We start from the raw sequence: 18735 nt of genomic DNA, 5'->3' as shown, positions 1-18735 counted from the left end.
GCAGTTGAGGAACTGCGGCTACAGGCCTGGGCAATCCCGAGGGATGATTCCTTCTCCAAGAAAGACAATCTTGACAAGAACTGTGCAGCAGCATTATTAATCGATCAGGATGTACTCATGTTTTAATTTTAATTATCAGAAGTTGACAGAGTGTCCCACCACAGTACTGTCTCCCAATGAGGATAGGGAACCAGAAAACATTGCTGCTATGGTCACATTAAAAATAACATAGAACTTAAATAGAACAGCCCCAGCCCTCCATTCGATTTGGTTTATTATTGTCACATCTACTAACATACAGTGAAAAGTATTGTTTCTTGTGCGCTATACAGACAAAGCATACCATTCATAGAGAAAGAAAGGAGAGAGTGCAGAGTGTAATGTTTCCGTCATACCTAGGGTGTAGAGAAAGATCAACTTAATGCGAGGTAGATCCTTCAAAAATCTGATGGCAGCAGGGAAGAAACTGTTTGTGAGTTGGGGGCTGTTTCGTGAACTCAGACTTTTGTATCTTTTTCCCAAGAGAAGAAGGTGGAAGAGAGAATGTCCGGGGAACGTGGGGCCCTTGTTTATGCCGGCTGCTTTTCTGGGGCAGCAGGAAGTGCAGACAGAGTCAATGGATGGGAGGCTGGTTTGGGTGAAGGATTGGGCTACAGTTACGATCCTTTGTAGCTTTTTGCAGTCCTGGGCAGAGCAGGAGCCCAGACCGAGCTGTGATACAACCAGAAAGGATACTTTCAATGGTGCATCTATAAAAGTTGGCGAGAGTCGTAGCTGACGTGTCAAATTTCCTTACTCCTCTGAGAAAATAGATGTGTTGATGGGCTTTCTTAACTACAGTGTTGGCATTGGAGGGACCAGGACAGATTGTTGATCTGGACACCGAAAAACTTGAAACTCTTGGCCCCTTCTACTTCCTGCCCACTGATGTAGGCAGGGACATGTTCTCCTTTACACTTCCTGAAGTCGATGAGAATCTCCTTCGTTTTGTTGACATTGAGGGAGAGATTATTGTTGCCGCACCAGTTCACCAGATTCTCTCTCATTCCTGTATCTGTCTCACCATCGGTTAAGATCCGCCCACTACGGTGGTGTCATCAGCAAACCTGAAAATGGAATTGGAGGGAATTTGGCCGCACGGTGTCAGGTGTACAAGGAGTATAGGGAGGGACTGAGGACACAGCCTTGTGGGGCACTGGTGTTGAGGATGATCGTGGAGGAGGAGTTGTTGCTGATCCTTACTGATTCAGGGGGTTAGGAAGTTCAGGATCCAGTTGCAGGGGGAGGAGCCGAGGCCCAGGCTATGGATTTGGGAGATGGTTTTTGTGGGAATAATGGTGTTGAAGGCTGAGCTGTAGTCAGTAAATAGGAGTCTGACACTGGAGTCCTTGTTACCTCGGTGTTTGAGGGTTGAGTGAAGGGCCAGGGAGCTGGGGTCTGCTGTGGACCTGTTGCAGCGATAGGTGAACTGTGGTGGATCCAGGCAATCCGAGAGGCTGGAATTGATTCGTGCGTGGACTAACTTTTCGAAGCATTTCACAATGATGGATGTCAGGAGAACTGTGGCGATCTTCCAGAATCAGATTCCTGGGCAAAGCACAAGTTGCAGCAAATAATCAGGGATTATAAAATCCATAAACTGCTGGAGTGAGGAATGTGAAGGGGAGAGGAAACAAAGGAGATTTGGGGAGAGAATTTGGGAGAGTTAATCAGTTTTAAATTCCGAGTAACTCAAGTATTAAGGGTTATGTTTTGTGAGTGGTGTGAGAATGTGACCTTCACTGTGAATATTAGATATTAGACTGGGAACTGTACCCTGACACACACATGGAGAAATTGAGTTTATTTCATCTTGAGCAAGAAAGCGTTACTGATACACAGCTGGCCAGTGGTAGGGAAAAAACGTACATTTCTGCTTGTAATGTCGTAATGTCCCCAGGGAGGGGGTGTGAAGTGTGAAGTCCGGGGTGTTCACAGATGGGTTAATGAATAGAATGGGAACATATGGGTATTTGGGTAAAAGGAACTGACTACAGAGGAATACTGTAGTAAATTACACCATGGTGTGTGTCAGGGGAAAACCTGAAGGACAATGAATAGAGGCTTGTGGTGATAGTCACAGGAGAGGGTTTGAGAAAGACTTTTCAGCTGCTCCAGATTCCTCTGGTCCAATGCTGCTTCCTGACTGCTGAGAATGGAGCAGAAATAACAACACACCCTGGCCTCAGCCTTCTGACTTATTCACTTGGCAGAGGGAGCTCTGGTAGATGTGTCTGGGACAGGATGATGAGTTAAATGAGGATAAATAACATTCAAAAGCTGCTCCAGCAGCAGTTAAAAAGGCGCAACTAACAGCTAGAAGCTACATTGATCAGAGACTGCAGGTTACAGTAGAGAGAGCAAGTGAAAGGGAAGGCTGGGGTATTAAAGAGTTCCGCAGGTGCTGTGGAAATGTAACTGAGAACTGGACAGAAAGAGCAGTCACTTCACTGACCAACTGGAATTCCTGCACTGAGCGATGGACAGAGACCAAAGAAAAGTACAGCACGGGAACAGGCCCTTCGGCCCAGGAAGCCTGTGCTAACCATGATTCCCTAACTAAACAATAGACAAATAACCTTCTGCCTTCACTCGATCCCTATCCCTCTATTCCCTCCCTATTCATGTACCTATCCAGATGCCTCTTAAATGTTGCTAATGTGCCTGCTTCCACCACCACCTCTGGCAGCGTGTTCCAGGCACCCACACTCTGTGTGAAAAACTTCCCCTGCACATCTCCCTTACACTTTCCCCCTCTCACCTTGAACCTGTGCCCGCTTGTAATTGACACTTCCACTCTGGGAAAAAGCCTCTGACTCTCCTCTCCGTCTCTGCCTCTCAGCGTTCTGTAGACAATGCCACAATGTCAGAGTGGGGTTAGGTCCCAGTTGCTGCCGGTATGGCAGGGATAGCAGAATGATAACCTTTAATCGGAACATTCATGTTCCAGGTCACAGTGGAGATCACCAGAGTGAGCAGCTAAGCTGTAAGAGATGGGCACACAGTGGCAGACTAAGGGTGGCACAGTGCAGCACTGCTGCCTCACAGCGCCAGGGACCCGAGTTCAATTCCCGGCTCGAGTCACTGTCTGTGTGGAGTTTGCACATTCTCCCCGTGTCTGCATGGGTTTCCTCCGGATACTCCGGTTTCCTCCCACATTCTGAAAGACGTGCTGGTCAGGTGCATTAACCCGAATGGGTGCCAGGCTGTGTAGGGGAATTTCATGGTAAATTCATTGCAGTGTTAATGTAAACCTTATTTGTGACTAACAAATAAACTTTAAAAAAAATTGTAAACTGGCCAGGGGTGTAAATAAGACCAAGCACTCGATGGCCATGTGTGTCCAGTGGGATCCCTGCACCAGCTGAAGGGCCAGTTATTATCGCCCACTTGGGTCAGATAGAAATCATCGGCAGTCAACAACAGGGCTTGATGTGGGGAATAAGGGGTTAATACAAATAACGTGGCTTAAATTCTTGAAACCATCTTTCTCCCTGTATTTTCCACCACAATCCTTGTCCAATATATCCGTGATTCTTTTGCTAAATGTGTTGTGTTGCGGGTGATGTTCCTGTGGTTGATCAGCCCGCACTGGTTTGTGTTGTTTTTGTATTTTGCTACTGGTCAGTTTGTCTGGAAGCAGTAAGAAGCTGCAGAACTCCAGGTTAGAGTTCAACAGGTTTATTTGGAATCTCGAGCACTGCTCCTTCCTCAGGTGAGTGATCAGACATCTCACCTCATGGCTACTATCTGTAAACATTGATAATCCGTGTTTCTGGTAAGCTTGTGAAAGCAGATGAACAGATAACACACACTCGACATGTGACCAGTTAAAGCTGTGTGGTGTGAAAATGTACTGCAGAATTAGTGTTATTGGGAGAGAGATTGTGCAGTCTGAATCTCCCTCTCGCCTGCTGGTAATAAAGAAACCTTTCTCCAACCAACTCCGGACTCCAGCGGCATTTTTCCAAAGCGCTGAGGCTCTGAGATCAGGAAGGGTTCCTGTGAAGTGAGATAAACTGAGTTAAACCTGTGTTTCTCTGTTTACCAACTGCCTTGCCACTGGAAACTATTTCTCCCCAGTTCCTTAATCAGAAGCCTTCATGATTTTGAACACTGGGTTATTTCCCCTTTTAACCACCCCTCACCATCATCTCTCTTCACAATTGAACTTCCTCATCCCATTCTCAGGAACCTGGCATCTCGCTGACACATTAGGCACCACTGAATACAGCCACCTGGCTGGGACCTAGGCAATGATTTAGAAAGGATCAGTATGTCCTCTTTGGACATTCTTGCTCTCAGAATCTTACAGCACAGGAGGCCATTCAGCCTATCAAGGACAGAATTAAGGGAACATGGATATCTTGTCGGGGGGGGCGTGGATTGTGAGGGTTGTGAGTTTGGTTCAAATTATGGCATTGATAACTGGGAGTGAATGTAGGTTGGAAATAATTGGACATATTAGTGAGGGAGATCGTGTCTCACAAACTTGATCGAGTTTTTGTGAGGAGTTGACGAAGATGATTGATGAGGATAGGGCAGTAAATGTTGTCTACATGGACTTCAGTAAGGCCTTTGACAAGGTCCCTCATGGCAGACTGGTGCAGAAGGTGAAGTCGCATGGGATCAGAGGTGAGCTGGCAAGGTGGATACAAAACTGGCTCGGTCAAAGGAGACAGAGGGTAGCAGTGGAAGGGTGTGTTCCTGAATGGAGGGCTGTGACAAGTGGTGTTCCTCAGGGATCAGTGCTGGGACCTTTGCTGTTTGTAATATATATAAATGATTTGGAGGAAAGTGTAACTGGTTTGATTAGTAAGTTTGCGGATGACATAAAGTTTGTGGATTTGCGGATAGTGATGAGGACAATCAGAGGATACAGCAGGATATAGATTGATTGGAGGCTTGGGCGGAGAGATGGTAGATGGAGTTTAATCTGGACAAATGTGAGGTAATGCATTTTGGAAGATCTAGTACAGATAGGAAATCTACAGTAAATGGCAGAACCCTTTAGAGTACTGATAGGCAGAGGGATCTGGGTGTACAGATACGCAGGTCACTGAAAGTGGCAATGCAGGTGGAGAAGGTAGTCAAGAAGGCATTCGGCATGCTTGTCTTCATTGACCGGGGCACTGAGTTTAAAAATTGGCAAGTCATGTTGCAGCTTTATAGAACCTTAGTTAGGCCCCATTTGGAATATAATGTTCAATTCTGGTCGCCACACTACCAGAAGGATGTGGAGGCTTTGGAGAGGGTACAGAAAAGATTTATAAGGATGTTGCCTGGTATGGAGGGCATTAGCTATTAGTAGAGGTTGAAGAAACTTGGCTTGTTCTCACTGGAATGACAGAGGTTGAGGAGCGACCTGATAGAAGTCTACAAGATTATGAGGGGCATGGACAGAGTGGATAGTCAGAAGCTTTTCCCAGGGTGGAAGAGTCAATTACTAGGAGCACAGGTTTAAGGTGCGAGGAGCAAGGTTTAAAGGAGATGTATAAGGCAGATTTTTACACAGAGAGTAGTGGGTGCCTGGAACTTGCTGCTGGGGGAGGTAGTGGAAGTGGATACGATAGTGAGTTTTAAGGGGCATCTTGACAAGTACATGAATAGGATGAGAATAGAGGGATGTGGTCCCTCGGAAGAGTAGGGGGTTTTAGTTCAGTCGTACAGGCGGTGAAGGCTTGGAGGGTCGAAGGGCCTGTTCCTTTGCTGGAATTTTCTTTGCTCTTTGAGAGCGGGAAGTGAGAGTTTGAGCTGAGCTGAATTTAATGGAATGTTGAAGTTGGGCAGGGAATGAACTGGAATTCTGTAGTGAGCTGTGTCCACACACACTCCACCCTCTGAGAACCCAAAAGATCCCCCCCCACCCCCACCTCCACCCTACCCCCGCCCCGTCCACCCTCTGAGAGTACAGAGCTGCGGGGCTTTTCCAGAACTTTCTGTATTTATTTCAGATTTCCAGCATCTGCGGTGGTTTGGATTTATTGCAGGTTTGAGGTGATTGGCAGGAGAACAGGGAGGGAGAAGGCTGGGACAATAACTTTCAAAGGGGAATTTTACTTTCAAAAGGAAATATTTGCCAAGAGACTGAACGGGGAGTGGAACTGATTGGATATCAATGGGCTAGCACACACACGCAGGGCTCAATGGCCTCATTCTGCACACTGTTGTCTAAGAGAAGAGAATGTTTCCGAATGGGTGAAGCCTGGGGTGAAAGTGCTTTATCTGAGCTGGATTAGTGAGTAGCAATCTCTGCTCTGACGTTTACAAATGCTGAATCTCATCTTTTGAAGGAAATGAGAGCAGAGGAAGGAGTGGGGGGATGAAGATGTAACAATTCCTGTACCTGATACCTTGCCTGTGTTCCAGTTAACAGCACTTTAACAGTTTGTAGTTTAGTTTCGCTCCGTATCAGTGGAAAATCTGAAAAGCTGCATTAAAACAGTTGCTGCCTGTCAGGTGACAGCTCCAGCTCACACTCTCTCAAACCTGGAGCTTGTCTCCTTCTCAACAAATTAATGAAAATTACAAATCAGAATTTAAAATCCAACTGGTAAAAAATCCCAGCAGGCAGACTGATAGCAAGAGCTGGAATCCGGGAGAGCGACACAGGGAAAAAACACCCTGAACAAGATAAACCAGGGAGAGAATCAGAGAGAGGGGGGGAGAGAGAAGGGGGGGGGGGGGAGGGGGGGGGGGGGGAGAGAGAGGGGGAGGGGGGAGAGAGAGGGGGAGAGAGAGAGAGGGAGGGGGGGCAGAGAGAGGGAGAGGGACAGCGAGTGGGCAGAAGGAGTTAGGATAAGGGATGGGGGGAGAATGGTGACTCAGTCAAGCCTGTCAGTAAGTCCCTCTCTAAAGGGAAGTGCAGGGCTCAGAGTGGCTGCATTCTGTATGGGATCCGGAAAGTTCTGGAAGCAAGTCAATGGAAGCGAGACCTGGGAAAGCACCCCTCACTCCCACTTCTTTTTCCTGGAAGTGGCAAGGATTTGAAGAGGAATGTTGTTCTTTGTCTGAGATGAGGAGTTGATGCAGTGGGACTGTGGTCCTGGGGACATGGAATCTGCACCAATCACCTCCTAAAGGCAGGGAGGGACATTACCGAGGGTTGGCTGTGTGTGGCTCAGTGCACAGAGTGGGGCTCATCTACCTTTCAGAAATGTTTTCCTTTTAATCATGTTGGTTTGGTTTGCTCCTTTGTTGGTTTAAATGGGGTTTGTTTATTTTTAACCTGAAATCTTTTATGATTTGGACAGTTGCTTTTTCCTTCCTGGTGATTTTAAGGTTTTATTTTCTGTCTGACTGGCAGCAGTTTTAGTTTTGAAGGGGCATCAAGCTGAAAAGAAGTGTTTCTCTCTCTCTCCCTGGTTTTTAGGAAATTCTGCTGGTTAGCTGAAAGGAAGGCTTCTTACCTTCCTGGAGTAGAGAATCTGCAGTTAGTTCGACCAGAGTCTCTTGCTGGTGCTCTGGGAAGTTGTTCTGACTCCAAGCTGGTCTGTATTTGTCTCAAGAGAACTCTAGCATTCATCCACAGGACTCCGTTCCAGTGTCACGTGAGCATTAGTCTTTGTTGTGTTAAATCTGCAGAGAGAGTTTTTGTCTATGGAAAGTTTTTATTTGATTGAAACATTTTAGATTTATTTATTAAAGGTTATACATTATTGTGGTTTTGTTTTTGTTTGCAATTGATAGAAGTTATTGCTAATTTTCTTTCCAGACATATTAACTATATTCTTAAATAAAATTTGTTTGATACAGGCTCCCTAATGGGCCTTTGAATCATACCTGAAGTGAAACATATCATACTTAACCTAGCCAAATTCAAAGTGCAAAACTTATGATCCAGGCAGACCTCATAAAACACCTTGGAGTTTCTGCCCTGAATTATAACAGAATGCACAGACTGACCTCCTGTGCTGTACTGACTCTGATAACCGCAAACATTCTCAAAGAACTCAGTTGCGGTTGTGGGTCAGTCACTCAGAGACACCAGTCAATGTGGGTTTGAGAGCTGACAAATGATTCGAGATACACCGTTTGTTTGTGTGTAATGGATAGAGTTTACAATGTAATTTATATTCCCTTTTCACAGTCTGACTGTCAGAGATGTACAGAGAGGTGGTTGTGGGTTGACTGCTACCTTTTGTAAACCTTTTGTAACAAACAGGAGGATGCCTTGGAAATTGGCAAAGCTAATGAGTGATGGTGATGGGGGGTATGGGGGTCTCCATTGAGCTGGGTACTGGGGGTATGGGGTGGGATAGGGGTTGGGGGGGTCTCCATTGAGCTGGTTACTGGGGGTATGGGGTGGGATAGGGGTTGGGGGGTCTCCATTGAGCTGGTTACTGGGGGTATGGGGTGGGATAGGGGTTGGGGGGTCTCCATTCAGCTGGGTACTGGGGGTATGGAGTGGGATAGGGGTTGGGGGTCTCCATTGAGCTGGTTACTGGGGTATGGGGTGGGATAGGGGTTGGGGGTCTCCATTGAGCTGGTTACTGGCGTATGGGGTGGGATAGGGGTTGGGGGGTCTCCATTGAGCTGGGTACTGGGGGTATGGAGTGGGATAGGGGTTGGGGGTCTCCATTGAGCTGGTTACTGGGGTATGGGGTGGGATAGGGGTTGGGGGGGTCTCCATTGAGCTGGTTACTGGGGTATGGGGTGTGATAGGGGTTGGGGGGGTCTCCATTGAGCTGGGTACTGGGGTATGGGGTAGGATAGGGGTTGGGGGGGTCTCCATTGAGCTGGTTACTGGGGGTATGGGGTGGGATACGGGTTGGGGGGGTCTCCATTGAGCTGGTTACTGGGGTATGGGGTGGGATAGGGGTTGGGGGGGTCTCCATGGAGCTCGTTACTGGGGGTATGGGGTGGGATAGGGGTTGGGGGGGTCTCCATTGAGCTGGGTACTGGGGTATGGGGTGGGATAGGGGTTGGGGGTCTCCCATTGAGCTGGTTACTGGGGGTATGGGGTGGGATAGGGGTTGGGGGTCTCCCATAGAGCTGGTTACTGGGGGTATGGGGTGGGATAGGGGTTGGGGGTCTCCCATTGAGCTGGTTACTGGGGGTATGGGGTGGGATAGGGGTTGGGGGTCTCCCATTGAGCTGGTTACTGGGGGTATGGGGTGGGATAGGGGTTGGGGGTCTCCCATTGAGCTGGTTACTGGGGGTATGGGGTGGGATAGGGGTTGGGGGTCTCCCATTGAGCTGGTTACTGGGGGTATGGGGTGGGATAGGGGTTGGGGATCTCCCATTGAGCTGGTTACTGGGGGATGGGGTGGGATAGGGGTTGGGGGGGTCTCCATTGAGCTGGTTACTGGGGGTATGGGGTGAGATAGGGGTTGGGGGGGTCTCCCATTGAGCTGGTTACTGGGGTATGGGGTGGGATAGGGGTTGGGGGTCTCCCATTGAGCTGGTTACTGGGGTATGGGGTGGGATAGGCGTTTGGGGGTCTCCCATTCAGCTGGTTACTGGGGTATGAAGGTCTCCACAGAGCTGATGATGGGGATGGGATGGGGGAGTCTCCCATTGAGGCAGTTATTTGGGGTAGGGGGTGGGAGTTGGGGGTCTCTCATTTGCCACAGGACAGTCACTAATGCTGGAGGTCTCGTCACTCTTAACAGAAATATCAACATCAACACAAAGTTCATTTTGAGGCCTTTCCCCAAGCCAGCTTAAATTCAAGTCAAAATTCAGTTCCTAACATCATCAGATAGAGGAGAAGAATTAGGCCATTTGGCCCATTGCGTGTGCTCTGCTGTTCAATCACGGTTGATATGATTCTCATTCCCATTCTCCTGCCTTCTCCCTGTAATCCTTGATCCCCTTGTTGATCAAGAACATCTGTCTTAAAGACACTCAATGACCTGGTCTCCACAGCTCCCTGTGGCAGAGTTCCACAGGTTCGCCACCCTCTAGCTGAAGAAATTACTCATTAGTTTTAAAAGGAGTGTACCTTCACCCTGACATTGTGCTCTCAAGGTCTAGTCTCTCTCACTAGTGCAATCCTCTTCATGGCCACTCTATCTAGGCCTCAGTATTCTAAGTTTCAATCAGATCCCCCTTATCCTTCGAAACTCCAAATATAAACCCAGACTCCTCAAATAACAAACCCTTCATTCTTGTGAACCTCCTCTGGACCCCCTCCAAGGGCAGCACTGAAAGTATAAGAGGAAGTCAATATGGACTCAGAACATTAACACTGTTTCTCTCTGCACAGACACTGCCAGGGCTGCTGAGTTTTTCCAGCATTTTCTGCTTTATTTCAGGTTTATGCCATTCCTCTTCCACACGGTGCTTCCTGGGTGACCCAGTAGCTCGAGTGGGTCCTCAGAGGGGTGTGAACATTCTAGGATGCACCATCACTCCCTCCAGCAGCTGAGACACACACCTCAGTGGGGAATCCCATATCATTGGCTCTGTTATCAGAATGGAGGGATCACGTCACTGGGGCAGATATCGGACAGTAAGAAGTCTCACAACATCAGGTTAAAGTCCAACAGGTTTATTTGGTGGCAAAAGTTTGCAGATATCGCAGATATTGGAGACAGGGAGGGTAGTGGAGAGACTCTGCGAGTTGGTGTAGAACGTTATTCCCAAACTGCTCAGCTAGACACAGGCGTTTGGATTCTTCAAGTGGAGAACTGTTCTATAGCAACAGGTTCTATCAGCTTTTCCTGAGGCAGTGCTGCTGACTGGAGAGAGACTGGGGGAGTCTGTCCCCAACAATGAGCACCATGGTGTCTCCAGCATTTGAACTGATGCCCATCTTCATAAAGAGAGGCCATTGGAGTAGAGCATCAGATGCAGCAAGGAACTGAGTGCACACTGATCCTGACCAATGATTAACGCACGCTGTTTCAGTAGGATGGAGGGAAAGCTGGTCTCCAGCTGTGGGCCAGCTGGGAGAAGAGGGTGGGCCGAGGGCAGGAAGATACAGACACGGGAGATGGAAGTGGGAACTTTACTCAAAGCAACGCCCTCCGCCGCCCCCACTCCCCCTTCCCCTCCCCGAGTCTCCCCCGGTACAGGGACCGGTCGGTCAGTCTCCGCCGAGTCTGTCCCGGTACGGGGACCGGTCGGTCAGTCTCCGCCGAGTCTGTCCCGGTACGGGGACCGGTCGGTCAGTCTCCGCCGAGTCTGTCCCGGCACGGGGACCGGTCGGTCAGTCTCCGCCGAGTCTGTCCCGGTACGGGGACCGGTCGGTCAGTCTCCGCCGAGTCTGTCCCGGTACGGGGACCGGTCGGTCAGTCTCCGCCGAGTCTGTCCCGGCACGGGGACCGGTCGGTCAGTCTCCGCCGAGTCTGTCCCGGTACGGGGACCGGTCGGTCAGTCTCCGCCGAGTCTGTCCCGGTACGGGGACCGGTCGGTCAGTCTCCGCCGAGTCTGTCCCGGCACGGGGACCGGTCGGTCAGTCTCCGCCGAGTCTGTCCCGGTACGGGGACCGGTCGGTCAGTCTCCGCCGAGTCTGTCCCGGTACGGGGACCGGTCGGTCAGTCTCCGCCGAGTCTGTCCCGGTACGGGGACCGGCCGGTCAGTCTCCGCCGAGTCTGTCCCGGTACGGGGGCCGGACGGTCAGTCTCCGCCGAGTCTGTCCCGGTACGGGGACCGGTCGGTCAGTCTCCGCCGAGTCTGTCCCGGTACGGGGACCGGTCGGTCAGTCTCCGCCGAGTCTGTCCCGGCACGGGGACCGGCCGGTCAGTCTCCGCCGAGTCTGTCCCGGCACGGGGACCGGTCGGTCAGTCTCCGCCGAGTCTGTCCCGGTACGGGGGCCGGCCGGTCAGTCTCCGCCGAGTCTGTCCCGGCACGGGGACCGGTCGGTCAGTCTCCGCCGAGTCTGTCCCGGCACGGGGACCGGTCGGTCAGTCTCCGCCGAGTCTGTCCCGGCACGGGGACCGGCCGGTCAGTCTCCGCCGAGTCTGTCCCGGCACGGGGACCGGTCGGTCAGTCTCCGCCGAGTCTGTCCCGGCACGGGGACCGGTCGGTCAGTCTCCGCCGAGTCTGTCCCGGTACGGGGACCGGTCGGTCAGTCTCCGCCGAGTCTGTCCCGGTACGGGGACCGGTCGGTCAGTCTCCGCCGAGTCTGTCCCGGTACGGGGACCGGTCGGTCAGTCTCCGCCGAGTCTGTCCCGGTACGGGGACCGGTCGGTCAGTCTCCGCCGAGTCTGTCCCGGCACGGGGACCGGCCGGTCAGTCTCCGCCGAGTCTGTCCCGGCACGGGGACCGGTCGGTCAGTCTCCGCCGAGTCTGTCCCGGTACGGGGACCGGTCGGTCAGTCTCCGCCGAGTCTGTCCCGGTATGGGGACCGGTCGGTCAGTCTCCGCCGAGTCTGTCCCGGTACGGGGACCGGTCGGTCAGTCTCCGCCGAGTCTGTCCCGGTACGGGGACCGGTCGGTCAGTCTCCGCCGAGTCTGTCCCGGCACGGGGACCGGCCGGTCAGTCTCCGCCGAGACGCTCCCGGGCTGTAAAACCCAGAGAAACCCAGGCTCGAGCGAGGGAATGAGCAGCCGTGTTTAACAGTGCTGTAACCACAGGGGTAACGGCGTGTAGGTGGTTTCTCAGTTGCATAACGGGATTCACTTGGGGGTTTCAACACTATCACCGTTGTTGTGTCTGTACAAACGTAAATGAATTTAAGTACATTGATTTGAATTCTCCATTTTCCCACCATCTCCATTTCTGCTTCCTGAATTTGAAATGGATTTAGCTTTCGGAGAATGGTATAAACAGATTGGATAATGAGAGAAGTATGAGAGTGAGATTGCAGAGATTGCAGCTGGGTTTCGTATCGATTGATAAACACTTTTGTACGTTTATGTGAACGGTGCCCGGCAGCAGGTGAATGGCAGCATCCTGGCTGTAGCAGCAACTCCTCTGAGGGTGCAGAACACTCGCCATCAGCTGCCTCTCTCAGACTGAGTAACTCAGCACCATCAGAGACACATTGTTTAGATACTGACAGACATCCTCCGATCTGTCCAAGGACCTGAATGGCACCTTCAACACCCAGTGGCTGCATTTAAACTTCTTCTTGTGCCTCACCTCTGCCCCAGTAAAATGACAGAAGCAGCAATGTCACAGAGGTTTACAGCATGGAAACAGGCCCTTCAGCCCAACTTGTCAATGCTGCCCCTTTTGTTAACCCCTAAGCTAGTCCCAATTGCCTGCATTTGGCCCATATCCCTCTATACCCATCATACCCACGTAATTGTCTAAACACTTTATAAAATTCAAAATTGTACCCGCCTCTACTACTGCTACCTCTGGCAGCTCGTTCCAGACACTCACCACCCTCTGTGTGAAAAAATTGCCTCTCTGGACACTTCTGTATCTCTCCCCTCTCACTTTAAATCAATGCCCTCTAGTTTTAGACTCCCCTACCTTTGGGAAAAGATATTGACTGTCTACCTTGTCTGTGCCCCTCATTATTTTATAGGCCTCCATAAGATCACCCCTCAGCCTCCTACACTCCAGGGAAAGAAGTCCCAGTCTGTCCAGCCTCTCCTTATAACTCCTTAGAGAGTTGTTCTCCTCTCTGAGGAGTCACTCACTGACACTGTCGAAAGGTGGGGCTGCCACAGAATGGAAGCAACACGGGAGTGCAGAATATTTTGCACATCCCTCAAAATGCTCCAGTCACAGAGCAGCTGGACATTGAGTGAGTGGAATCCCTTTTGAGTAAAGGTGATCCGAGGGTGACTGGCACATGGAACAATCAATGAATCCTGTAGCAGTGGGAATCTAACAACTGGAGCAATAGTAACCGGCCAGTCTGACTGGCCTCACCAGTAACAGAGTAACTGTATGAGCTGCTCCTAGTCCATGTGGCAGCTGGACTGGGCAGCAGATTGTAAAACCCTGAACTTGTCACTGGCAAATCCCGAGAAGAAATTCCGGGCTGTGGAGATCTTGGTAATAATTAGCAATGCATGTTCTCCTGGTTCACTCAGTACATCTTGTTCCAGGTTAGGGTTAGATGCTGAAAAAAACCTGCATAATCCTGTCTCCTGGGGTATTATAATGGCACAGTGGTTAGTGCTGCAGCCTCACAGTGCCAGGGAACCGGGTTCAATTCCCGGCTTGGGTCAGTGTGTGTATGTGTGGAGTCTGCATGTCCTCCCCGTGTCTGCATGGGTTTCCTCCCACAGTACAAAAGACATGCTTTTTAGATATATTGGCCATGCTAATTCTCCCTCAGTGCACCCAAACAGGCGCTGGAGTGTGGCAACTAGGGGATTTTCACATAACTTCATTGCATTGTTAATGTAAACCTACTTGTGACACTAATTATTAAAGTTAAACTTAGCTCTGTCACGTCCAGAAGATTCTGAGTCACCAAGTCCATTCCCTCTATCTGAGCACTGACACGGAGCCGCGGACAAGGCAAATGTTGTTCTTCATCAGAGACTGAAGGGAAATGTACAAAAGCTGCTGCTTTGCTGCAGTGTTGACAGCAGCAAGTTCAGATCAGTGCACAAGTTGCTGAAAAGACTTCTTAAAGGTTAGGAATCACTTGAAAAGCAGCTCCGAGTGCAGTGCTGTAATACAGATCTCGGCAGTTTTACTGTGTGAATGTTTTACAGTTTGCCAGTTTGATTGATCAATGATTTCCCGCTGGTGAAAAGCCTGTTTGCTGAATGGTAGAATGCTGGGTCAACCAGATTTTTATACATTGTGATGACTGAGGCCTCGCATCTTGGAATGCACTCGAGTGACCTGAACGGGAGGTCAGATAGCTCACACTTCTTCTAGATTGTACCCCACATCCCACACTCTTTTGATTGTTAAAATTGGGGGAATGGAGTGGTTTTGGGAGAGTTTGGGGAAGGAGGGTCTTGGAACCCATTTCCTTTCTTGTCCAGAGTTACTCAAGCTGAAGATGTTCAAAATCCACCTATCGACCTTTAGTACATGGCAAACAGGATATTATTGAGAAAACTGTAACACCAATCAGGATGAGAGCTACTTGCCAAGCAGGTGAAAAGGAGATAAAATCAAGTAGTGGTGCAGCTTCAGAGGAAGAATGTATTCAAAGGGTGTTAATAAACAAAGCTCACTTCCTGGATCGAAAAGACACAATCTTAAACTCAACAGCTTCATAACTACAAATAATTAACACTGTCAGAGCAATGGAATCGAGGAGATTTTATCCACATCAATTAGATCTTGCACTCAGTATTTGATATGACACCAATTATCTGGTGCATCAGCCCCAACTCTTGCTCCTAGTTTCAAGTCTCAATCTGAGGCACGGAAATCCCCATGGCCATTGCAGTGAGGTACCATCGCCAGAGGTGCTGCCTTTCGGATAAAGCACTAAACCGAGGTCCCATTGGCCCGCTGGGCACTATTCTGAAGAGCAGGGCATTTCTACCTAGTGTTCAACTAAAATCACAAAAAACAGATACCTGGCCATCGTGACACTGCTGTCCGTGAAGTTGCTATATTTCCTATTTAACAGTGATTACATTCCAAAAAGTACTTCATTGGCTTTGGTGCTTTGAGATGTCAACTGGTTGTGAAAGGTGCTACATAAATACAGGTTTTTTCTCTGAACCACTTCTTGCTGATTGCGTATTCCACACTCTAATGCCTAAATATCCCTTAACTAGCAGCATCCCCCCCCCCCCCCAATTCTATCGGGGATAATCTTACGCATCTCCCACCATCTCAACACTGATCTTGAGCCTCCCATAACAGAATGGGAGGCCATTCAGCCCATTCTGTTGTTATAATTGAAGTAGTAAGAAGTCTCACAACACCAGGTTAAAGTACAACCGGTTTATTTGATAGTAAACCCACAAGCTTTCAGAAACGGTGTTCCTTCATCAGGTGTGTGGAAGGTTCTGATCAGAGAAAGACATATAAAATCACACACAGTTTACAGAATACTGATTAGAATGCAAGTCTTTACAGCTAACCTGCTATTCAAGTTTAAAGATGCAGACAGTTCCGACGTGCCATAGCGAAAAACCGCACCGATCTCCTCAGAAGACAAACACGGGACATGATAGACAGAGTACACTTCGTCATCCAGTACTTCCTCGGAGTGGAGAAGTTACAACATCTTCTCCAGAGTTTTCAACATGTCATTGATGAAGACGAACATCTCGCCAGGGCCATCCCCACACCCCCACTTCTTGCCTTCAAACAACCGCAAACCTCAAACAGACCACTGTTCGCAGCAAACTACCCAGCCTTCAGGAGAACAGTGACCACAATACCACACAACCCTGCCACAGCAACCTCTGCAAGACATGCCGGATCATCGACATGGATGACATCATCTCATGTGAGAACACCATCCATCAGGTACACGGTAAATACTTTTGCAACTCGGCCAACATTGTCTACCTGATACGCTGCAGGAAAGGATGTCCTGAAGCATGGTACATTGGGGAGACCATGCAGACGCTACGACAATGGATGAATGAACATCGCTCGACAATCACCAGGCAAGACTGTTCCCTTCCTGTTGGCGAACACTTCAGTGGTCACGGACATTCGACCTCTGATCTTCCGGTAAGCATTCTCCAAGGTGGCCTTCACGACACACGACAGCGCTGAGCAGAGACTGATAGCCAAGTTCCGCACACATGAGGATGGTCTCAACAGGGATCTTGGGTTCATGTTGCACTTTCTGTAACCCCCGTGACTTGCCTGGGTTTGTAAAATCTCACTTACTGTCCTGTCTGGAGATAATACACATCTCTTTAACCTGTGCTAATGCTATCTCTACTCACATTGTCTGCATTTTTAAGACTTGAATAGCAGGTTAGCTGTAAAGACTTGCATTCTAATCAGTATTCTGTAAACTTTATTTGCCCTTCTCTGATCAGAACCTTCCACACACCTGACAAAGGAACACCATTTCTGAAAGCTTGTGGGATTACTATAAATAAACCTGTTGGACTTTAAGCTGGTGTTGTGAGACTTCTTACTGTGTTTACCCCAGTCCAACACTGGCATCTCTACATCGTGACGTTATAATTGAAGGCCAGTGTTGAGTTGTTGGAAAGTTTTTCTCCAAATCAGCTTTTTAATACTGTGATCAGATCTCCTTTTAAGCTTCTCTGTTTTATGATTAAAGACTCCAGTTTTTCTTCCTGAAGCTGTTCATCGTTGATGTTATTCAAAGACTCTCTCTGTGCCCTCGAGTTCCAAACAAATTAACCATCTGGCAAGTGCATCATGACATCTTGCTTTTTATACTCAACATCCCAATTAATGCAACCTGGGCTTCCAACACTTCTTTTTATAACTTTTCAAACTTGTGTTCCTACTTTTGATGGCTTCTAATTCTAAAATCAGAGACCCCAGCCCCAGACTGACCTGTATAAAATTACTGTGGATGCTGGAATCTGAAACCAAAAGAGAAAACGCTGGAAAATCTGGCAACATGTGCAAGGAGGGAGAAGAGCTGATGTTAAGAGTCTAGGTGACCCTTTGTCAAAGCTAAAAGGCATAGAAAGTGGGAGATATTTATACTGCGGGGTGGGTGGGGGGGGGAATGAAAGATGAGCCATAGCCACAGAAACTAGGGGAAAGCCTGCTAATGGCTGCCCAGAGAGAAAGGGTGTGAAGGGCCAAACAGCGAAGCTGTAAGCTGTGACAGATGGAGATGTTGGGGGAGGGGAGGAGAATGGGACAGAAGTAGAATGTAGAAAAAGGGAAGCGGGGGGGAGAAAAGATGAAGGAAGGGGGATGCAGTAGGGGGAAAGAGTGGAGGGAGATGAAAAATGAAGACAATAAAGAAGTGAAAGATAGAGAACAGTAAAAAATTAAATAAAATAGAACGAAATCAAAGGAGGCTGAGATAGGGTAGAGCTAATTCTCTGAAGTTGTTGAATTCGATGTTGAGACTGGAAGACGGTAAAAGTGCCGAGCTGGAAGATGAGATGCTGTTCCTCCAGTTTGTGTTGAGCTTCACTGGAACATTGCAGCAGGCCAAGGACAGACACATGGGCATGGGAGAAGGATTGGGTGTTAAAATGGCAAGCAACTGGAAGGGACCTGTAACCCACTGGTCACTGGGATTAATTTATAGGCTAACACATCATCCTAACATCTTATTCACACCTTACATACAAATTTATACAAAACCTAAATACCTCGTTCACATCCAGAAAAATTCACACCGATGCTCCTATCTCAGGTTCACTCACACGCGAGCATTCCCTGAGAAAGCCACAATCAGCCCCCTCTGTTCCCTCCAGCCTGGCAAAAACTGCCTGCAAGCCTAATGGAATACTGGCCTTTATCTCGATGAGAATGGGTTATAAAGCTACTGCCATCAGCCTGTTGAATGGACCTACCTTGCACTAAGTTGATCTTTTTCTATTCCCGATGACTGTAAGACTACATTCTGCACTTTCTGCTTTCCTTCTGTATGAACGGTATGCTTTCTCTGTATAGCACACGAGAAACAATACTTCTCATTGTGTACTAATGCATGTGACAATAATAAGTCAAAAATCTGGAAATCATACTTCAGCAATAGAGCATTCAGCCTCCATCTGGAGTAACTATGTTCAGCTCCAGGTCATTGAATATAGGAGGACAAGGGCAGCAGATACCTGGGAACACCACGACCTGCAAGTTCCCCTCTGAGCCACACACCATCCTGTCTTGGAAATATATTGCCGTTCCTTCATTGTCGCTGGATCAAAGTCCTGGAACTGTCTAACAGCACTGTGGGTGTACCTA

The sequence above is a fragment of the Carcharhinus amblyrhynchos genome, chromosome 29 (genome assembly GCF_965287045.1).
Source record: "Carcharhinus amblyrhynchos chromosome 29, sCarAmb.v2.hapA, whole genome shotgun sequence".
Taxonomy (NCBI): domain Eukaryota; kingdom Metazoa; phylum Chordata; class Chondrichthyes; order Carcharhiniformes; family Carcharhinidae; genus Carcharhinus; species Carcharhinus amblyrhynchos.
Note: the sequence above shows the minus strand (reverse complement) of the source record.